We start from the raw sequence: 20587 nt of genomic DNA, 5'->3' as shown, positions 1-20587 counted from the left end.
CTTCTTCAACCATAAAGCAGGATTGGTCATAAAAGTATCTCTCTCATAGGATTATTGAGAGAACTAAAAGGATCTATGTAAAGCTCTTAGTGTAGTGCCTGGCAGATATTAAATGCTTATAAAAGTTAATTATATTTGTTATTTTATTATAGCTCTCATCTATTTAATTTTAGCTATGCAGTGGTTATTGGAGGATAAATAAGAGAAGGAAAGCTGGAGATATTTGATTTTATTTAGCCATGTATCATCTATTGATTTTGATAAGGTCTTCTGGAGTCAAATATGCATTGCTCACCTGCTTGTAAAGATCATACAGTAACTAATGCCGCTGATTTTTTAGATTACAGCATGTGTAAAAGTCATTATGGATTCAGTGTCTGTCCTGCTCTCCCAAGACCAGTCTAGTCATTTGCTAAGATATTAAAAGTAGAGATATATATTTCCTTACACTTGCTATAATGCAATTCAGCTTTGAGTACTGAAGGTACTTCAGTGACTAGTGTTTTCTTTATCTTCAGAAGATTACTGTAAGGATTCAATAAAGTAGAGCATATAACATGTTTGAAGCCTAGTGTTGTATACACAGCAAGCTCTCAATTCATATTAGCTACTATTACTACCCTCATTCTTTACAAAACACAGTTATCCTTGTGAGGGACCAAGAAGCATAATGCTACAAATAGTCAGTCCTGCAGTTCGCTATTTGTGTTATATATATATATATGTAGAAAGAATGAAAAATTGTATATTTTTCAGGTTGTTTTATAAAATACACAAACCAAGTTACTGGTCTAACAAGATGGAATTTTAAAAAACCATTCAGTACAGATCTGGCAAATCAGAAGTGGGAGAAGGGAGGCCATGTGCTGTGTGATGCTAGATGCTCACTCTCCTCAGTGGGGTGAAACATACTGACATCCTCCTCCCTTGATGTGGATACTTGACTACATACATGGATATGCAAAACTTTTCAATGTTTAACACTACCCAATTGTGACTTTTATTAAGAAATCCCATGAAATAAAAACATACCTCAGAGATACATTTTCCAAATATCATTAACTCCACAAGTTTATTCTACTCTTGTTTCCATTTACAGTAATCTTAAAACAAGGACAGTGGTCACAATAGGTGTTCAGTTAAGAACACTTTTGCCACAGGCTTTTTCTTAATTTTAATTCATAGTAGAAAAACCAGGAGAATAAGTATACCTTTAATAACTCTGAGATGGAATTTCAACTAATTTTTAAATTCTGACTGAACTGAAGAAAACATGGCAGAAAGTAAAACATATATTTAAGTTGTGTGAGACTCCCAGAAAGTCTGTTACCATTGAAGAGTATCTCTTATGGGGCTATCCTTTGAATCTTGTCATGTGGAATCCCTCCATTTTAGTTTATATGATGAACTTATTATACTGAAATACTCAAAATTCTCCTTGACACATACACAAACCTCTTTATTTTTTTTTTTTACAAACCTCTTTAAACAAACACACCACACAAGCTCAGAATGTCAGCTATCATATCAAACATAGAGGGAAGATATATTCTCTCAAATTAGCATTCAGCTCCTTTGGGAACTGAGAATAAAACTTCCTTAACACAAAAGGAGGTTTTTAAGATGTTTCTATTTGTATACCATTGTAACTTCTCTTTATTGTATTCTCCCAGACTTATTTTTGAACATTATACATAGAAAAAAGCTTCATAGAGTCCCTATACCATTTTAAAACATAGGTTATATCTCAGGAACTATTCATTAACAGTGTTTAAAAGTAAAGCCATTATTGCAACAAGAGAAGAAAACTACAGACCAATATCTGATGACTATTGATCCAAAAATCCTGAACAAAATACTAGCAAACTGAATTCAGTGGCACTTTGAAAGGATTATACACTATGAATAAGTTGGATTCATACATAGAATGCAAAGATGATTCAATATATGAAAATCAATCACTGCACACCATATTAACAGAACGGATGACGAAACCCACATGATTATCTCAGTTGATTCAGAAAAAGCACCTGACAAAATCCAGCACCCTTTCATGATAAAAACACTCAACAAACTAAAAGAAAACTCCTCAACATAATAAAACCTCTATATGAGAAGCCCACAGCTAAAATCAGCCTCAATGGTGAAAGAGTGTAAGTTTTTCATCTAAAATCAGAAACAATGCAAGGATTGTCACTCCTATTTACCTTGGTACTAGAACTAAGCCACTGCTATTTACCTTAGTACTAGAACTCCTAGGCAGAGCAATTAGACAAGAGAAAGAAATAAGAGCCATCCAAACAGGAAAGGAAGATGTAAAACTGTCCCTGTTTGCCAATGATATGATCTTCTATGCAGAAAGCCCTAAAGATGTCATGCAAAAAACCTCCAAACTGTTAACACTAATGAACAATTTAAACAATACTGCAGGACACAAATCAGTTGTGTTGCTATACATGTTGATGACCCATCCAAAAAGGAAATTAAGGAAAGAATCCCACCTATAATAGCATCAAAAATAATAAAACACTTAGGGATAAACTAACTCAACCAAGGAGGTGAAAAACTTGTACACTGAAAATTACAAAATACTGCTAAGAGAAATAAAAGAAGATGAAAATAAATGGAAAGAAATTCCATGTTCATAGACTGGAAGACTTACTACTGTTAAGATATCTATCTACCCCAAATGATCTATAGATTCAATGCAATCCCTATCAAAATCTCAATGACAATATTTGAAGATAATTAAAGAAGAAAATCTTAAAATGTACATGGAATCTCAAGGAACCCTGACTAGCTAAAACAATCTTGAAAACAAAGAACAAAGATGGAGGCATCACATTTCCTGATTTTAAAACATACATACTACAAAGTAATAATGACCAAAGATAGACATACAAACCAACAGAACAGACAGTCCAGAAATAAGCTCTTCCATATATTGTCAGAAGATCTTTGACAAAAGTGCCAAGACTATACAATATGGAAAAGATGGTCTGTTCAACAAATGGTGTGGGTATCCAGATGCAAAAGAATGAAGTTGGGCCCCAAGAGGATAGCCACTGTCAAAAGAACAGAAAAGAACAAACTTTCTATGAGGATGTGAAGACATTAAAACTCTTGTGCATTACGGGTTGGAATGTAAAATGGTGTAGCCATTATGGAAAACAGTATGGAGGGCTCCTCAAAAAATTAGAAATAGAATAACAATATGATCCAGCAACCCCAATTCTGGGTATTTATCCCAAAGAATTCAAAGCATGATCTCAAACAGGTATGTGCACACCAATGTAAACTGCAGTGTCATTTATAATGGCAAGCAGTGGAAGCAACCCAGATGTCCACTGATGGATGAATGGAAAAAGAAAACATGGCATATACATAAAGTGGGATCTTACACAGCTTTAAAAAAGCTATAAAAAAGAAGGAAACCCTGTCACATCTACAATATGGATGGCCCCTGGGGACATTTACACTAGATGAAACGTCAGTCACAAAACACAAATACTGTAAGATTCCACTCATATGAATTATTTAAATAATCAAAATCACAGAATCAGAAAGTAGAGAGGTGGTTGCTAAGGACTACAGGGAGGGGAAAGAGATAATTAGATTTAAAAAATTTTAAAACTTCATCTTGGAAGTATCAGTTTTCCAAGATGAAGAAGTTTTGAGAGCTCTGTACAACAGTGTGACTATACACTTAGAAAATGGAAGATGGTAAGTTTAAGTGAAGGACAGGGAAGCCTGCATACTGCAGTCAGTGGGGTTGCAAAGAGTTGTATATGACTTAGCAACTGAACAACAACAACATTTAATGTTAGGGCTTTTTACTATAATAAAGTAAGTTAATCATAATACAGGCCAACTTTTATCACTCACACACAAATTGAGATCTTAAATTCTGCAACAAATAACAAATGGCTAGCACAGATTATTTGAAAAAGTAAAACTGATTTGTTCTAGGGCTGATTGGACCAAAGTTGGTCAAATGTGAGAAGACAGTGTCTTCCATAAACAACTGTGGCAGTTTAAAGGAACAGTCCCTTAAATAATAACAAACCATAGCTCTAAAAGCCCGGAATTGGCCAGTGATGCCTTTCAAAGAGTCCATGAACAATTATATAATTAAATTTGATGCTTCTTTTATATATGTTTGGAACACTCTGCTCTGCATATAAAATTTCAAAGGAAATGGACTGCATGGTCATCACCATCAGTGAAATTGGCACTGATTCCCATTTCCTCCATTGAATCAAGCAGACGGGATGTTAGTTTAACAAAATCACAATAGCTGATAGGAATTTGGGCTAGAATCTTTATGCATTAAGTTCTTAGGGAGTTGGGCAAAAGAAATAAGCAAGTCACAGTAACATGATGGTTGTGCAAATTCTAGTTATGCTAAACCCAGATAGCTCTCAAATTACAGAAAGGACTCTGTCCTGGGGGAATCAAGTGATCTGGATTCAGAATCAGACTTCTTAACTTACTTACTAGAAGTGTTACCTTATACAAACTACATACATTTTTTGTGTCTCAGTTTCCATGGCTTAAAGTAAGACTAATTATACATACTTCATATGTGGAGACTAAATAAAATAATCTATGTGAAAGTATTCAGCCCAGAATCTGGGAAAGAGTCCAGCACAGACTGAGACCGCAAATCCTTATTTGAATCTCTGGAACCTCATCAAATTTACCCATTAAATTTCATTCTCACCCTGCAGTGCGATTGGGAGGTAATGAATAAGCAAATCTCTTTAAGACTCTTGGGTATGACAGGTATTTAGAAAAGAGTTATTTTTTCTAATTATTTCAAAAATTATTATTGCTTACCATTTCCATTATATTTTTACCCAGTATTGTTGGAATTAATAATGTTAGAAACCCAGAGAGCAAATATTGCACTGGGGCTAAATTAAAACTTGTTGCAGGCAAGCAAACTGTAAAACACAAACCTCTCACCTGGAAATTAACATCATCTCATAGACACTATTAGTCACATCAATGAAGAACTAAAACTTTGACCTCCTAAAAGCTGAAGAAAATGCCTTCAGCAGACATATACTTTTATGCAAAGTTTCTTTGGTGGCCAAATTCACACCATGTACATAATGTTCAGAAAAATCAGTCTTTTAGCCCACATAGATCCAGGGCTAACACAGAATTCAGGTTTGATTGTCTTCTTTTGGGAATGGCTTGAATAATGGAGAGAAGGGATTTTTATTCAAGCAAGCTTTCTTTCTGGTTAGAAACAAAAATTGTCTCCATACACATTGTCTCTCTATCCACTCTCCTGGTATGGTACAGTAGAGCCAACCTCACTCTATGGATTGACCTCCCATAGGGAACTGCCCTATGTCTGAAGGCCACCCTGACTTTTGCTCCAGGTACAAGGGGCTGATGATTAGATTCACAAAGTCTTTAAGCTTTTTGAAATAGGAATTTAGAGTCAAGAGTGCAGTTTCTGGAGAAGCAGACCTGGTGTCAAATTCAGCTCTGTAACCTTGAGCAAGTTATTGAAGTTATCTAAGTCTGGTTCCTTTTTTAAGAAAATGGCTATCATGAACCCTTCTTTGGTAAGAGAATAAGAATGAGATGTTAAATGTGGAGCTTTTGGTAGAGGACCTGGCACATGGCAAGCGCTCAACAGATGTTAGCTATCATTATTTACAGGTTTGATGTCTCATATTGAATCTGAGTCTCTTAATGGGCATTGAGGATGAAAGGGTGGTAGAAATCAGTAGAGTGCCATTTTGGTATCAGCAACTGCAAGTTCTGAAAAGGACTTGGCCAGAGGCCTTCTAACAAGGCAGATGGCTACAGCAGGTAGAACCAGAGAGAGAGAGAGAGAGAGAGATTGCAGGGCTTTCTTTATGAAGGGTGTATTTTATTTCCCTTAAGAAAGAAAGAAGGTCTTGCTAATGCATTCTGAACTCTGAATCTGCAAGAACTGTTTTTAAAGGCATTGGTTTCTTGCACTTTCTTCTGGCCCTTGACCCTTTCTGACTTTGGATTTCTTTCTCCAACCATTTTCCAAAATTACGCTCCTTGTTCGCACATTATCCAAAGTGAAGCACCCTGTAGCGTGTGTTAGTGATCGCAGATGGAGGGTGCGTATGGGAGGAGGAGCTATAATCGTCTCCATAATGCATTAAGGCAACAATAAAGTGTATCCCCTTGCAAGGATGTAATGGAGCTCACAGAGACTCTTTTGCATAAGGAACTGTTCCTGAGAGCCCACATTATTCATCAGCAAAGAGTGCAGCAGTGTGTGTGAATGGGCTGAGCAACAGAACGAGGACACCAGGGAAATGCTTCTTCATTTTGGCTTCACCACAAACTTTTCAGGTGACCTTGAACAAGTCCAGTACTCTGTGTCCTATTTTATTTATCTCACAGTAAGTGGGTCAAGAGGAAACACAGTCACAGCTTCCAAGACCAACATAATCCTCAGGAAGTCATCTCATCAGCCCATTCTCCAGTGTCATGAAAACTACACTTCCCGCCATTCCAGAGAGGTAATCCTTCTTCCTGCCTTTCCTTCTTTACTTTATTTCTATTTTTTGGTTATTAAATCATTACAGAGGCATGGCATTTGATGATTATGCCAAGGATCTCAAACCGCAGTGCCTTCAGGGGTCAAGTGGGTAAAGTCAGCTGAGTAGAACACAGAAGGAAATAATGGTCATGTAAAAAGCTGGAGAGTGCATGCACTCCCAAAGGCATCCACAGATATTTATATCCATACAAGCTAAAACAAAACAAAACTATCTGCTTTATGAGGCCTTTAATGGCATGTGGCCAGTTTGAAATCTCTGAACTATTTAAATATCACCATAGGTAACAATATCACCAGTAATGCTGAGCTAATGGGAGTATCTGATAATTAGATGTCAGTTTTCAAATATTATCGGCAAATACTTCCTACATGAAAATCTATAATTAGAGGCTCAGCATATTAAGGTGTGGATGTGACTCTTTGCTCTGAAGAAAACTTCTTTTGTTGTTGTTCAGTCGCTCAGTTATGTCCACTCTTTGCAACCCCATGGACTACAGTATGCCAGGCTTCCCTATCCCTCACCATCTCCTGGAGTTTGCCCAAGTTCATGTTCGTTGCATTGGTGACGCCGTCCAGCAGTCTCATCCTCTGCCACACTCTTCTCCTCTGCCTTCAGGCTTTCCCAGCATCAGGGTCTTTTCTAATGAGTCAGCTCTTGATATCAGGTGGCCAGAGTATTGGAGCTTCAAAATCAGCATCAGTCCTTCCAGTGAATATTCAGGGTTGATTTCCTTTAGGATTGACTTTTTTGATCTCCTTGCAGTCCAAGAGACTCTCAAGATTCTTATTCGACACTTCAGTGCTTTTTAAAAGAGCATTACATTTACAGAAATTCATTTTACACCCCTTTCTTTTGGAACACCTACTTTAAAAGGCAGGACCTTAGAGATACCCTAGGTGATCCAGCATGACCCAGTTAATTGGCAGAGGAACAAAATAAAACCCAAGTGCCTTGATCCTCAATTCAGCAGTTTCTGATCTGACCACTTTAAAATTCAGTGTTGGTTTTTCTGGCTCCTAGAGAAAATTGTGATCATCCCTTCCCTAATTTTATTTTCTTCCTGTATTTGTTATTCTTAACTAATAAGGACTCAAAAATCCCCTGGCATGCTTAGGCAGTACAAATGCAGGAGGGTGTAAAGCAGAGGATGATCACACGTGATCTTTTGATTACCCCGAATTTTCCTTCCTGTTCTGGGCTGAGGCAAATCCATTACACAGCAGATAAAGCATCAGCCAGCACCTCTGGGAAAAGCTCACAGGTGCAGCTGGTCTCCAAGTTGAGGGTATAAGCTGGAGCCACAATTCATTAGGCTCCTGAGAAGAACTGGGCATGGACAGCACATCAGCCCTCGTGGGAGGGTTGGCCAGGCATGGTAAACAGAACAGGCTAGGATGCATGGACTGAAGAGTTACAAAAGAAAAAATGTAAAAGGCCAAAAGAAAACAAAAGTCAGAAACCCAGAGCCAGTTGGGATGAACCCAAATCTAAGTAGGTGACTTAGTATGGTTGGGAAGGGACATGTGGAAGAGCCCTGGGGAAAAACATCTACTTCAGAATCTGATTTGGTTTCAACCGATCAAAGGCAAACAGGCTCATCTCCCTTTGAAATATGAGAAATACAAACTATGAAAGTTGGATAAGGCCTTGGAGATTAATTACCTGGCACATCTAAAACAAGCTCTCATTTCATAGAGGACACCTCAGAGAGGTGAGATCACATATTTGGAGGCCAAGCTTGACTGCATTCCTACCCTCCAAATACAGGGCTGTTTATGGAACGCCACACTGCTTTGCTTAGTCTTGGGTTAGTTGAAATTCATATTCTGGCAGGGTCTAAATGGTCAGGGTCCAAAACTCTCTGAAGAATGTTGGCCTCCAGCACTCCATTAATCAGTTACCATTTATTTGAAGCATAGGAAAATATCATTAAATTTAGGAAGAGTGCAGTGGCTTGTTTAGTAAACTCCATCTTAACCTTCGCTTAGGTGGATCACAGACGGGATAACTCAATCAATCATGCTGATGGCAAGTTTATTCCAAAAAATTAAGTCAGGTCAGCTAGACAATGTCTATTGATTTTTTTAAAACATGCTATTGAATTGATTATAATGGTTGATCTGTTCTACATAAGCACAACCAAATCACAAGTTTAATTTGTAAAATGCATAAGTTAAACTTTTTAAAATTTGATGATGGACTGTGTATGTTGCAAACTTTGTAAGTAAGGGCACAGATATTCAAATATAATAAGTGTAAAGTGGATTTGAAAAATTAGTAGGAGTTGGAACTGAGCATTCAAGGTAGCAGAAGCCTCATGAATAATATAATAATAATATGAATACAGCTAACTTTATTAATAGACTTACTTTAATAGAAGACTTACTACAGACTAACCACTATAGTGAGTGCCTTACATGTATACGCTATAATGTATGATCATCCCTATGTGTTATAGAGAGGTCAGGTAACTTGTCTAAGATCTCAAATAAGACTGAGTCAAGGACATAAAGCTCAGGCCAAAATGTTATCTAGTTGTGAATCTTTTCTGGTTTGGAGGCAGTTTGAAAATCAGAGTGGTACCAGGATTGGTGCATTAGACCAACAGTTAGGTGACCTGAGTCCTTAACTCTGGTTTTGCCTCCAACTCAGATCATGCTGGCCATCTTTCCTGCCTGTAAGGGATGGGTTGGGGCCAAATATAGATGATGTCTTAGGACTCTGGTAGCTCCAGGATTTTAGACACTTGACCCTTCTTTTCTGAGTTTCTACTCATAGTAGCACCCATGTAAGCAGCCCTTCCTATGACTGACAGCAAAACACTACTTAATCCTGGCTTTTTAAGAGAAATTGTGTTTAGCAATTTTGTTTGTTTTTTTTAAAGAAATGGTCTAAAGAGGCAGACAGAGCTAGGTCCATATCCTGCCACTATCTATATCACCTTGGACAAATTAGTCCAACTCTCTGAGCCATGGTTTCCTCATCTGTTGGAAGGGGATCTTTATCTATCTGCCTCACATGGGTGCTGTGAAGATTTAATGAAAGAGCATGTCTTGAGCAGTGCCTGGGAATCTCAATAATCACACATTTACTCTGGAGTTCTCAACTTAGAAAATACAGTCAGGTGCTGAAAACTGAGTTGATATCTACTCTTCCAACAAGGAAATGAACACATTTTCTGAAAATTATTTGGAACACCTTTCTCTTCTTTCCTTTCCTTTCCTTTCTCCTCTCTCAAGCCCAATCTTTATGTAGTGTTTACTTTTGCCTCACATCATCTTTGGGAGATAGAAACTATGGTTGTCCCTTTTCACACAGTAGAAACCAATGCAGAGATATTCAGTAGTATGCTCAATATATACAGCTAGAAAGTGATGCAGCAGGATTTGAACAGAGGCAGCAGGGCTCCACAGCCCATGGCCTAAACACCCACATGTAACACGTGACCTCCCACATGATCATCCCAAAGAAGCCCAGATTTTGAATCAGAGGAGTATGACTATCAATGAAGTATCAAAAGTATAGTATTCTATACTAGCTGGCTGGGAGTATTTATTGCTCTTAAAGGCAATACAGATTCTTCCCAAATGACTGGAGTTTAATAGATCTAGGCATGGATCATCTTTTTGCCAAAATGCTCGTGTACCACTGAGACATCCTCTATTCCTCAGTTAAGGATAAAACAGTTTTCTAGAATTCTAGAAAGACGTTAGAACAAAGGCACAAGAATAGTTCTGCAGTTTGGTTTCGATTGAATCTTTACAGGAGACTTTGGTAGGTACCACGATTTTTATTCTATTTTAATGTGAAATACAAGTATACACGTGTACACACTTGTGTACACGTGTATACATTTATACAAGCAGCTGTCTTTCTCCCTCAGACAAAACAATGGACAGGACTCAGAAAAAGCTCAACCTGCAAACTCTCCAATTATCTCATTACTGCCTTCAAAATTCAATGCTCATTTCCAGAACATACCTTCAAAGGCAATATCATTTTTAGAAGAAAATATTATATTTATTTTAATGAGACAATGCTAATTAAATCCTTGCATGCTAGTGAAGTAGGATGTCAATTTTGCAGTTTAATGATAAACCTCTTGAAAGAATTCTCCTTTGGAAGAACTAGGTTTAAAAGTGCATACACCTCTCTATACTGAGAGGTTGAATGACCTCTCAGAATATTTCCATTTCTAATTGTCTTAGAAATGTTCCAAATGAATTAAATCCTTTGCCAAACAAAGAAACAAAAAATGAAGCAAAGGATGGGCATTTACCAACATACTTACTTATTGATCTTGGTTACTCTGGGTGCAGAGATGTAAATAAGAAGCAAAGAGAATTAAATTGTTAGCCCAAGAAAGATAAGAAGCATCTTTTCTAAAAAAATAAATTATTCTCTAACCTTGTAGACACTTGTCATTTTTACACCTAGTGGTTGTTTTGGGTTCATGTTGACCGAGTAGTAGTCATAATAATAATATCCGTCCATACTTACTAATAGCAGTTAGCTGTTATAATGCCACAGGCACTGCACTAAGCACTTTACACAAGCTATTTCATTTAGTGTTCACAACCCTATGAGGTAGGAAACATTAATTTATCTATTTTTATGGATGATGAAATGGAGACTCAGAAAAATGAAAGAAGCCGGCAAAGATCTTGGAGCCAGCAGAGTGATAGAGGATCTGTGTGAATCCAGCCACCTGAGGCCAGAGCCCAAATCATGCTCCTCTACTGTCCCAGCCTGTCTGGGCAGAGCAAGTCCTTGGCAATGATTTATCTGCCAGGGCTAACGTGAGCTTCACAGTAGAGACCCTGTTTCTGTCTTGTTCACAATGACACTGGCCTGGCATCTACACAGTGGGCACTTACTAAATAAAGAAAATATCTGAATCAATTAAAACATGCTTTCCAAGTGCCCAAATATGACAATGACATTAAGCCAGCAATTTTCACAGCCCTACTGGGTCTCTTCTAATTTGGGCTGATAGAAATCCTATGCTTTTATTTTCTTTTATTTTTTTGGCTGTGCTGGGTCTTCGCTGCTGTGTGCAGCCTTTCTCTAGCTGTGGCGAGCGGGGGCTCCTCTCCACTGCAGTGCTCACTGCAGCTTCTCATTGTGGTGGCTTCTCTTGTTATGGAAGGAGCACGGGCTCTCGGTGCCTGGGCTCCGTAGTTGTGATGAATGGGCATGTGGGATCTTCCTGGACCAGGGATAGAACCCATGTTCCCTGCATTGTCAAGAGGATTCTTAACCACCGGACCACCAGGGCAGCCCAACCTTGTGCTTTTAAAAATCATACTTGTATTTAAATTAACAAAGAAGAAGAAAAAGCTTTCAATTTAGCACATAAACTTCTCCCCATCCATCCTAATGCCTGTGATTTAGGAAAATCCTGCTCTCTGATTGATCTATTTTCCAGACTCTGATGAAATCAGGATTTAGTCTAAATGCAAAAGAGGTCTAATAAACTGATGCCTAATTTAATTAGATTAATTTAATTACACAAATACTCATTGGGTGTTGACTGTGTCACAGAGCCAGAAAGACCAGACCCTGGGCTTAAATAATTTATAATCCTGTGGGGGAGAAGAAGACAAAATATACAAATGACTCTGCAAAATAAGATACATGTCAGAAAGAAGGAAGGAATGAAGAGATATGTAGATCCTTGGGAAGGACAGATGAGAGTTGCCAGCCTGCGACAGCTCCATCAGCAACATCCAGTCCAGCCCTCTGATGACAGAAGTGTTCTGCGTTGGCTCTTCCCAACAGGGTAGTGACTGAGTAGCTACTGAGCACTTGAAATGTAGTTGGCATGACTGGGGAATGGAATTTAAAACTTTTATTTAAACTTATTTCAATTGCACTTAAATGGCCAGATGTGGCCAGCAGCTACTATATTGGGCAGCAGAGCCCTAGATTTATAGACTTAGTTGTTTATTGCCCAGGGTTCTCTTTAAGAATGCAGATTCTCATGCCTTAAGGAAATTTTGATGAAGTTGGTCTGGGACAGGGTTTGGGTATATAAAGCTCCACAGGGTGCTCTAAAGCACACCGAGTTAAAAAAATTCCAGCCTCAGGCTCTCCTGGGCTCTGCCCTGTCAGCAAGCACAAGCTCGGAGTGTCTGGTAGGCATGTCAGCCAGATGATCTCTTTACATGGGAACTGTAAAGATGTCGCTTGGCTTGGCTTTGCTCTAAGTCACTCTGTTTCCTTCCTTTATCTACTAATCCAGGTGTTTTTGGAGGTGACCCAAGCTCCAAGCTAATATTTAACTGAAGTCCAAAGTTGTGTTTTATTCCTCTAGGTAGTTGCTGTGCCTAACACAGTGCCTGGCCTATAAGTCTTCTATATATGTTGACTGAAACAACCAAGATATATCACAAAATATATTTTCAACAATCTTCCACTTGAGGAGACTGCCACTCCAGAGAACAAAGTCCACTTGAAAGAGGTGTATGTATGGATGGTGAACTGCAAAAAGCAAACACAAGAAAGCCAATGCACTCTTTAAAAGATTCATAATTTGACTACAGAAGGAAAGTTATGAAAAAAGAATTCGTTTGTCCAAAATCTCAGGATAAGGCAAGTAAGACTCCTGCCTTCAAATTAAGTATCAGAGTGCACCATTGTTCTCCTTACCATCTTTGAAAATGGCAGTTATCCGAGACCATTCTGTATAGAAAATAATAGAAAATAACCTAAACAAAAAATGTCTAACCCTGTAACAAATGCCATAATACTTTGTCTATTTCTTACAGATAAGGCTGAGTGTAGGAAACTTTCAGAAATTAAAATTTTTGATGGTGTTTGCTACACAGGGCCTAGTAGAGTGCTCAGCATTGAGGGGGCACTCAACATTGGCTGTTGAATGAATAAGCTTTTAGGTGCTATTGTGCTTTAACTATTTTGTGTTTTAGGCAGTTGGCTCTCATCAAAAACATTTGTCATTTCTGGATCACACCCTTGGGTCAGATAATACTAGAAGATATAAAATAACTTCAAGTTTAAAAACCAGCAAAGCAAATTCATATTATGGTAGGAAAGGTGGAAATTGTTTTTAAGAACTCAGGAAATTATATTTCCCACCTAGAAGAAAGGGGAGGGAAAACATGTCAACTGATAAGGCAACACTTTAGAAGATAAGAGTAAACTCAGGCTTTGGAGCCAACAGATTGAATGAAAATCTAGTTTTACATACAGGAGTCGTGTGAGCCTCCTTTCTTCATGGGGTTGTTAAAAGGCTCAAATGAACTGTCCTCCCTCAACAAGGTATGTGTAAGTCCTAACTCCCAGGACCTCAGAAAGTGACCTTTTTTGGAAATAGGGTTGTTGGAGATGTTAATTAGTTAAGAGGGGGTCATATTGGTGCAGGGTGGGCCCCTAATCCAGTGGAACTTGTGTCTTTATAAGAGAGAAGATGTGAACACAGGGACACACATGAAGAGTACGGTTGTTGTTCAGTCGCTCAGTTGTGTCTGACTCTTTGCGACCCCATGGACTACAGTACACCAGGCTCCCTGTCCCTCACCGTCTCCCACGGTTTGCTTAAATTCATGACTATTGAGTCGATAATGCTTTCTAAGCATCTCATCCTCTGCTGCCCCCTTCTCCTTTTGCCTTCAATCTTTCCTAGCATCATGTTTTTCCAATGAGTCAGCTCTTCGCATCAGGTGGCCAAAGTATTAGAGCATTAGCATCAGTCCTTTCAGTGAATATTCAGGGTTGATTTCCTTTAGGATTGACTGACGTGATCTCCTTACAGTCCAAGGGACTCTCCAGAGGCTTCTCCAGCACCACAATTTGAAAGCATCAATTCTTTGGCACTCAGCTTGCTTTATGGTTCAACTCAAATCCATACACAACTACTAGAAAAAACCACAGCTTTAACTATAGAGACCTTTGTCAGCAAAGTGATGTCTCTGCTTTTTAATACACTATCTGGGTTTGTCATAGCTTAACTGCCAAGGAGCAAGTGTCTTTTAATTTCGTGGATGCAGTCACAGTCTGCAGTGATTTTGTAGCCCAAGAAAATAAAATCTATCACTACTTCCACTTTTCCCCCTTCTATTTGTCATGAGCATGATTTCAGTCTTTTTAATGTTGAGTTTTAAGCCAGATTTTTCACTTTCCTTTCACCTTCATCAAGAGGCTCTTTGGTTCCTCTTCGCTTTCTGCCATAAGCGTGGTATAATCTGTATATCTGAGGTTGTTGGTATTTCTCCTAGAAATCTTGATTCCAATTTGTGCTTCATCCAGCCCAGCATTTCTCATGATGTACTCTGCATATAAGTTGAATAAGCAAAGTGACAGTGCAGGGAGAACGCCTTTTGTCAATGAAGGCAGAGATTTGAGTACACAGCTGCAAGGCAAAGAACACCGTTTGCCAGCAAACCCCCGGATGCTAGGGAGGGGCCAAGCAAGGGATCCTTTGCAGGTTTCAGAGGAAGCATGATGCTGCTGCCTCCTGGGTACCTTGGTTTCAGACTACTGACCTCCTGAACTGTGAGACAGTAGGCTTCTGGTGTTTCAGCCACCCAGGCCTTGATCCTTTATTATGACAGTCTTGAAAATAATACAGTGTTCTTGCCTGGGAAATGTCATGAACAGAGGAGCCTGGTGGGCTACAGTCCATGGGGTCACAAAAAGGTTGGACACAACTTAGTGACTAAACAATGAATATGTGTATTAGCTACTTTCCTAATTATTTTTCCATGAATCCTTGTTTTATTTAAGGTGCTGATGCTCTTTACCCTCCTTCTCCCCACTACATACCTAGGACACAGAAACTAATTATGAAAAAAGGTGGTTTTCTGCCATTGCCTGTACATCTTATGGATAGGGAAGTACTCATTCTTAAATGCTCTGGTAAACTTGATGATCTTTACAGCTTCTTCTCTAGGACTTAGCAAGCAAGACTAATGGTTATTTATGAACTCTCAGCTCTATGCCAAAATAATTTTTCCTCCAGTGTTTTGAAAGTCATAAAGCAGATACAGTTTGAAGAATTCTTGAACCTATCATCTTTCTAATCCCTTTTAAACATGAGATTCTAAGACAGGCAAAGGAAGCTGGACCAGGATTTTTTTTTTTCCTGTTTACATCACTTGCAGGATCAAGAAAGTTTTTTTCTTTTTTTCCTTTCTTTGTAAGAAATGAGCTATTTGCATAACTGGAATCATAAAGTAGCAATTTAACATTATTGAATTGAGAAACCGACAGAAGGCTAAACAGAACAAAACATGAACCAACAACTGGGCTATTTTTATTGCTCCTTTTTAGTATCAGCAAGTGCAGTGACATAAAAACTACCATGAAATCAATTAATTTTAGTCTTTTTACAAGTTATTTTAATTCTCCTCCCATAATATGTCTATATAAAATAATTGCTTTGTAATTACCGACATGATTAAATGTTAAATAAATGCAAAATTCTTAGTTTGGCAGCCTTTATATGCCCAGAAGGCTGTTTCATTACTTCTTTTTAAGAACTTCACAGTATATTGCTTAATATTTTCACTGCACCCATAGATTTTACCATGCCATGTTAATAAATGTTGCATAAGGAGCCACCTGCTATAATGGCTCTTGATTATACTTTCAAAACTACAGACAGACCAATGAAAAAAACAGACTCATCACGGTTGATGAGTTGGTTGGTTTTGAAAGTGGCAATATGTCGGCTGCTAATACCAACACTGTAGACTACTGGATGCCAACCAAGTCAAGCAACGCCATTAGACTGTATCAGATTTTCTTTTGCTTCCAGCCTGAATGAGAGTTTAGTCTGTAATAACTTCTCATCAAAAAAATGGCAAACATTTTCACATCCATGTCAGAATATTTTTTGCATTCCTCTTTGCTCAAAGAGAATTCTGTACCACCTTTTGTTATATTTTTATATCCAGTAGTAATCTTTATTAGCTAAGAGACATCTTCACAAAATTCTTATTTAAAAAATGAAAATACCCAGTGTTGTTCTAAGGGGAGTCTATACTTTTAGATCTCATCTTGAGGTATTTCTCTAAGGAATCTGACGCTTAGAATTTGCCAACTACAGGAGTAAGTGCTATTAAACTTTATATTGAGAAAATGTCAACAACATATCCCTTTCACATTGAAATGTTCCTGTAAAATTTGGAGCCCGATATACAGAGGTATATATATCTTCAGTGTAAAAGTTCTGCTACTCAAGGTTAAAGATTGCAGTGTTTGGATGAGTGACAGTATTTGCCCTTCAATTTGATAGACCTTAAGCACAATGTATTTCTACAGACTGCAATATTTTTAAAAGAAGCAAAATAAAGCCATCTGTCCCTGAACTCTTAAAATAAATGTGGTTTCAAGTTCTTTCTCTTAAACTATTTTTATATGACTATTTATTCTAATAAGGACTCAAAGAACTTGATTTTCTTCATCACTGGGAGAGGACAGATACAGTAAAAAGGGTGCCTGTCCGTTCAAATGTTCCCTCTGAAGGGTGGGGGTGGCATGGCTCTCTACGGAAGAGTGTCAAGATGGCCAAAGACCAGGGATGGGAGCAGGATATGCAACAAGAGGGCAGCACTGGGGAGAATGCTTTACCTACTTTCTCACAGCTGAGATGGAGGCAAATGTGATCATTCTCATTTTATAAACGAACTTTTAGGGCCCAGAGACTAAGTGACTTGCTAGAATTCCCACAGCTAACTGGTGAAAGAGCTGGTATTATACCCAAGTTTGTTAACATTCTCTTTTTTTTAAGAAAAGATGTCATTTTTAAAAGTACATTTATTGTGATTTATTTTTAAATATGTATTTATTATTTATTTTGGCTGAACCGGTTCCTAGCTGTGGCTCATGAGATCTTCACTGTGGCATGCGGGCTTAGTAGTTGTAGCACGCAGACTCTTAATTTGTAGCTGCAGACATAAGTTGTAGCTTGTGTGTGGGCTCTAGTTCCCCAACCAGGGATCGAACCCAGGCCCCCTGCATTGGGAGCAAGCAGTCTTACCCACTGGACCACTGGGGAAGTCCCCCAAGTTTGTTACATTCTGAAGTCAGAATCCATTCTGTGAACCCACTTGCCTCAATGATCTCATTGGACCTCCAATAAGAATTGTGAATGCACTGCAGCAAATGGCAGATACACAGAAGAAAACTAACTTATAAAGTAAAACCTTGGTTAACCAGAAGATTAAGCTCAGGGAATTGGCAGATTTAAACCTTTATTAGAAAGCTTTTAGTTTTGATTTTTAATACCCACTTTCTTGCCTTAGATAAGGGTAGTTAATTTTTTCTTTTAAAGACTTCTTTTTCCTTCAAGGCCCTGATAATGAACTCATATTAGAAAACTGTTTTAAAAAATCTAGACCCCTGGTTATTAACTTCTTTTCTTCCAATTTCCCATTTTCTCCTAAAAGTGGACTCTGGAGGAAAAAATTTCTAGTTAATTAGGATTTCTGGTAATCAGGTTTTTAAATTGTTTTGGTAAATTAAAATCAGGTGAAAGCTACCTCCCTGAATTTGAAATAGCTTCTTATTATAGATTCTCCTTAATGCCAATGTGTTTGCCTATGTTAGTATGCATTTGAAATTAATGGTCCAATACACAAAATGCTCACATCGTCGATGACCTGAGCACCATAAATCCACCAGAACACATTAGTGGGACGGTCCCTTAATTACACAGTTTAGGCTTTACGTAATCAATGGTGCAAAGGAACAGCTGAGAACATTAAAATGCCAGCAGGCATTGTAAATCATAATGCATTCCATAATCTCCTCAATTCATGTGTCTTATTAAATTAAAAGTAAAAAGAATAGTTTTAGTTAAATATCTATAATATATTGCCATCATAACCATTAAAATATAAAATAATTCAATGCTATTATAAGATCATCTTTATTACTTTAGTAGTTACTTTTTGAACTTTAGATATAGGAATGATATTTTTAATGACTCAAAATGAAAGTTATCTCTTAGAAAGGTTGACTAAATAAGAAGGTTCTTTTTAAATAAAATACATTTTAGAATAAAATGCGGTACAAGCTCATCTATCTAGGACTAACATACACCGTACAAGCTTTCTATAGGGTTTTAAGTTTAAGAATACACTATTTGCTCAACTGGTTATAACAGAGATGAAATAGATTAATGTTGGCTTATTATTACTTCACATTACATTTAAATGAGGATAATGAAGACATAATTTGAACACAAGACCAGAAAATGAGAATTACTTTCCTGGAGAATTAGGCAATTTTAAATAGTAAGCTTCGGCAACTTGGGCTAAAACATGGACAGGTAGCTTAATCTTGCTTCAGGACTTTTAAGTCTCAGAAATCTAACAAGCACCCATGTTATAGCACTCATGAAAAAACTGTGGGTTCAGAAGGATCACCATCAATATGTGACTGGCCATTAGGTTACTGTACACATCAAAGGGACAACAGAATGAATGAAAATAATTGATTGGGAAGCTCTCCTGTGTAAGGCACTGTTAGGGGGCAGGCAGTGGGGGTGCTGGGCATCCTAGGTTGAGGTGAAACTGTAAGCAAAGCGTAGTATCTTGAGTCAGTTGTGAGCACTTCTTTTCAAATCCAAATTTAGAGACAGTGTGTTGTTAGCTTGAAACTGGTCATGCTAAGTGTACACCACAGAAATTGGCAAACCCTAAGAATCAGGATTATCTTACTGGAGAGATGTTAAACATTTACCAGCACACTACTGGTGTTAAGGCACCAAAGTAGCAGAGTTGGAATTGGTACATGGAATCAGAACTACTTCATTATGAATGAGATTCAACGTCTGCTAAGATAGGATGGTGACTGCAGCCATGAAATTAAAAGACGCTTGCTCCTTGGAAAAAAAAAGCTATGGCAGACCTAGATGGCATATCAAAAAGCAGAGACATCACTTCGCCAACAAAAGTCCATACAAAGCTATGGTTTTTCCAATAGCCATGTACGGATATGAGAGTTGGACCATAAAGAAGGCTGAGTGCTGAAGAATTGATGCTTTCAAACTGCAGTGCTGGAGAAGCCCCTTGAGAGTCCCTTGGACAGCATGGAAATCAAACCAGTCAATCCTAAGAGAAATTGACCTTCAATATTCACTGGAAGGAGTGATGCTGCAGCTGAAGCTTCAATACTTTAGCCACCTGATACAAAAAGTTGACTCATTGGAAAAGACCCTGATACTACGAAAGATTGAGGGCAGGAGGAGAAGGGGATGACAGAGGATGAGATGATTGGATGGCATCACTGACTCAATGGACATGAGTTTGAGCAAATTCCAGGAGATAGTGAAAGACAGGGAAGCCTGGCATGCTGCAGTTCATGGGGTCACAAAGAGTCAGACATGACTTAGCGACTGAACAACAACAAGATAAGAGTGGAAAGATCAAGACAGAAAAGAAGGATGGTGCCTATCTATGCAGGGCTTTTAATGCTTCATTAAGAAGTATTCTCTCAATTTACTATCCTTGTCAGAGACCTAGCAAAAAACAGAAGGTACATTAAAAATGGAGTGAATTTTTTAAAAAAATCCTAAAAGGGGACCATCTACAGGGCATGGAGAAGGTTCAGATAAACTCACAAAAGATGACCAAACAGCCCTGGGCTAGCTACTGCAAGAAGCAGATGCCAACAAGAAACCAAACAGCCAGGGACCTACTGGGACAGTCCATACAATCCAATTCCCAGGTTACAAGCAAAGCGGAAAGGGTAGGGTGGATCCAGAGGCATAGAGAATATCCAGCACAATCTCAGTATCAGTGAGGACAACTAAGTGTCCTTGCAGGGAACTATGGGATTATTTCTATAAATTCAGAAAGACTGATGCACCAGCTGTGTATGACAGGAGAGGGAACATGATGGATATGGGGAAACCCACCAAGAAGCACTTTGAATAAGCTAAATGAGAGGTAATGAGAACTGGCATTGGGGTTGTGGTGATAGGAACAGAGAAGAAAGACCATATGTAGGAGGCATCAGAGAGCTATAAGTAGAGAGGTATTTATCGGATATTA

At 38.2% G+C, this 20587-nt stretch overlaps 1 protein-coding gene across 2 annotated transcripts in view; it reads right to left on the bottom strand.

Moving 5' to 3' along the window:
- Positions 1-20587, bottom strand: part of LRRN1 (leucine rich repeat neuronal 1) — a 44358-nt gene that overhangs the window by 7945 nt on the left and 15826 nt on the right. The window lies entirely within an intron of this gene.

Source organism: Cervus canadensis, chromosome 22 (genome assembly GCF_019320065.1).
Source record: "Cervus canadensis isolate Bull #8, Minnesota chromosome 22, ASM1932006v1, whole genome shotgun sequence".
NCBI lineage: Eukaryota > Metazoa > Chordata > Mammalia > Artiodactyla > Cervidae > Cervus > Cervus canadensis.
The sequence above is the reverse complement of the archived record's forward strand: the minus strand, read 5'-3'. Positions and strand labels throughout refer to the sequence as shown.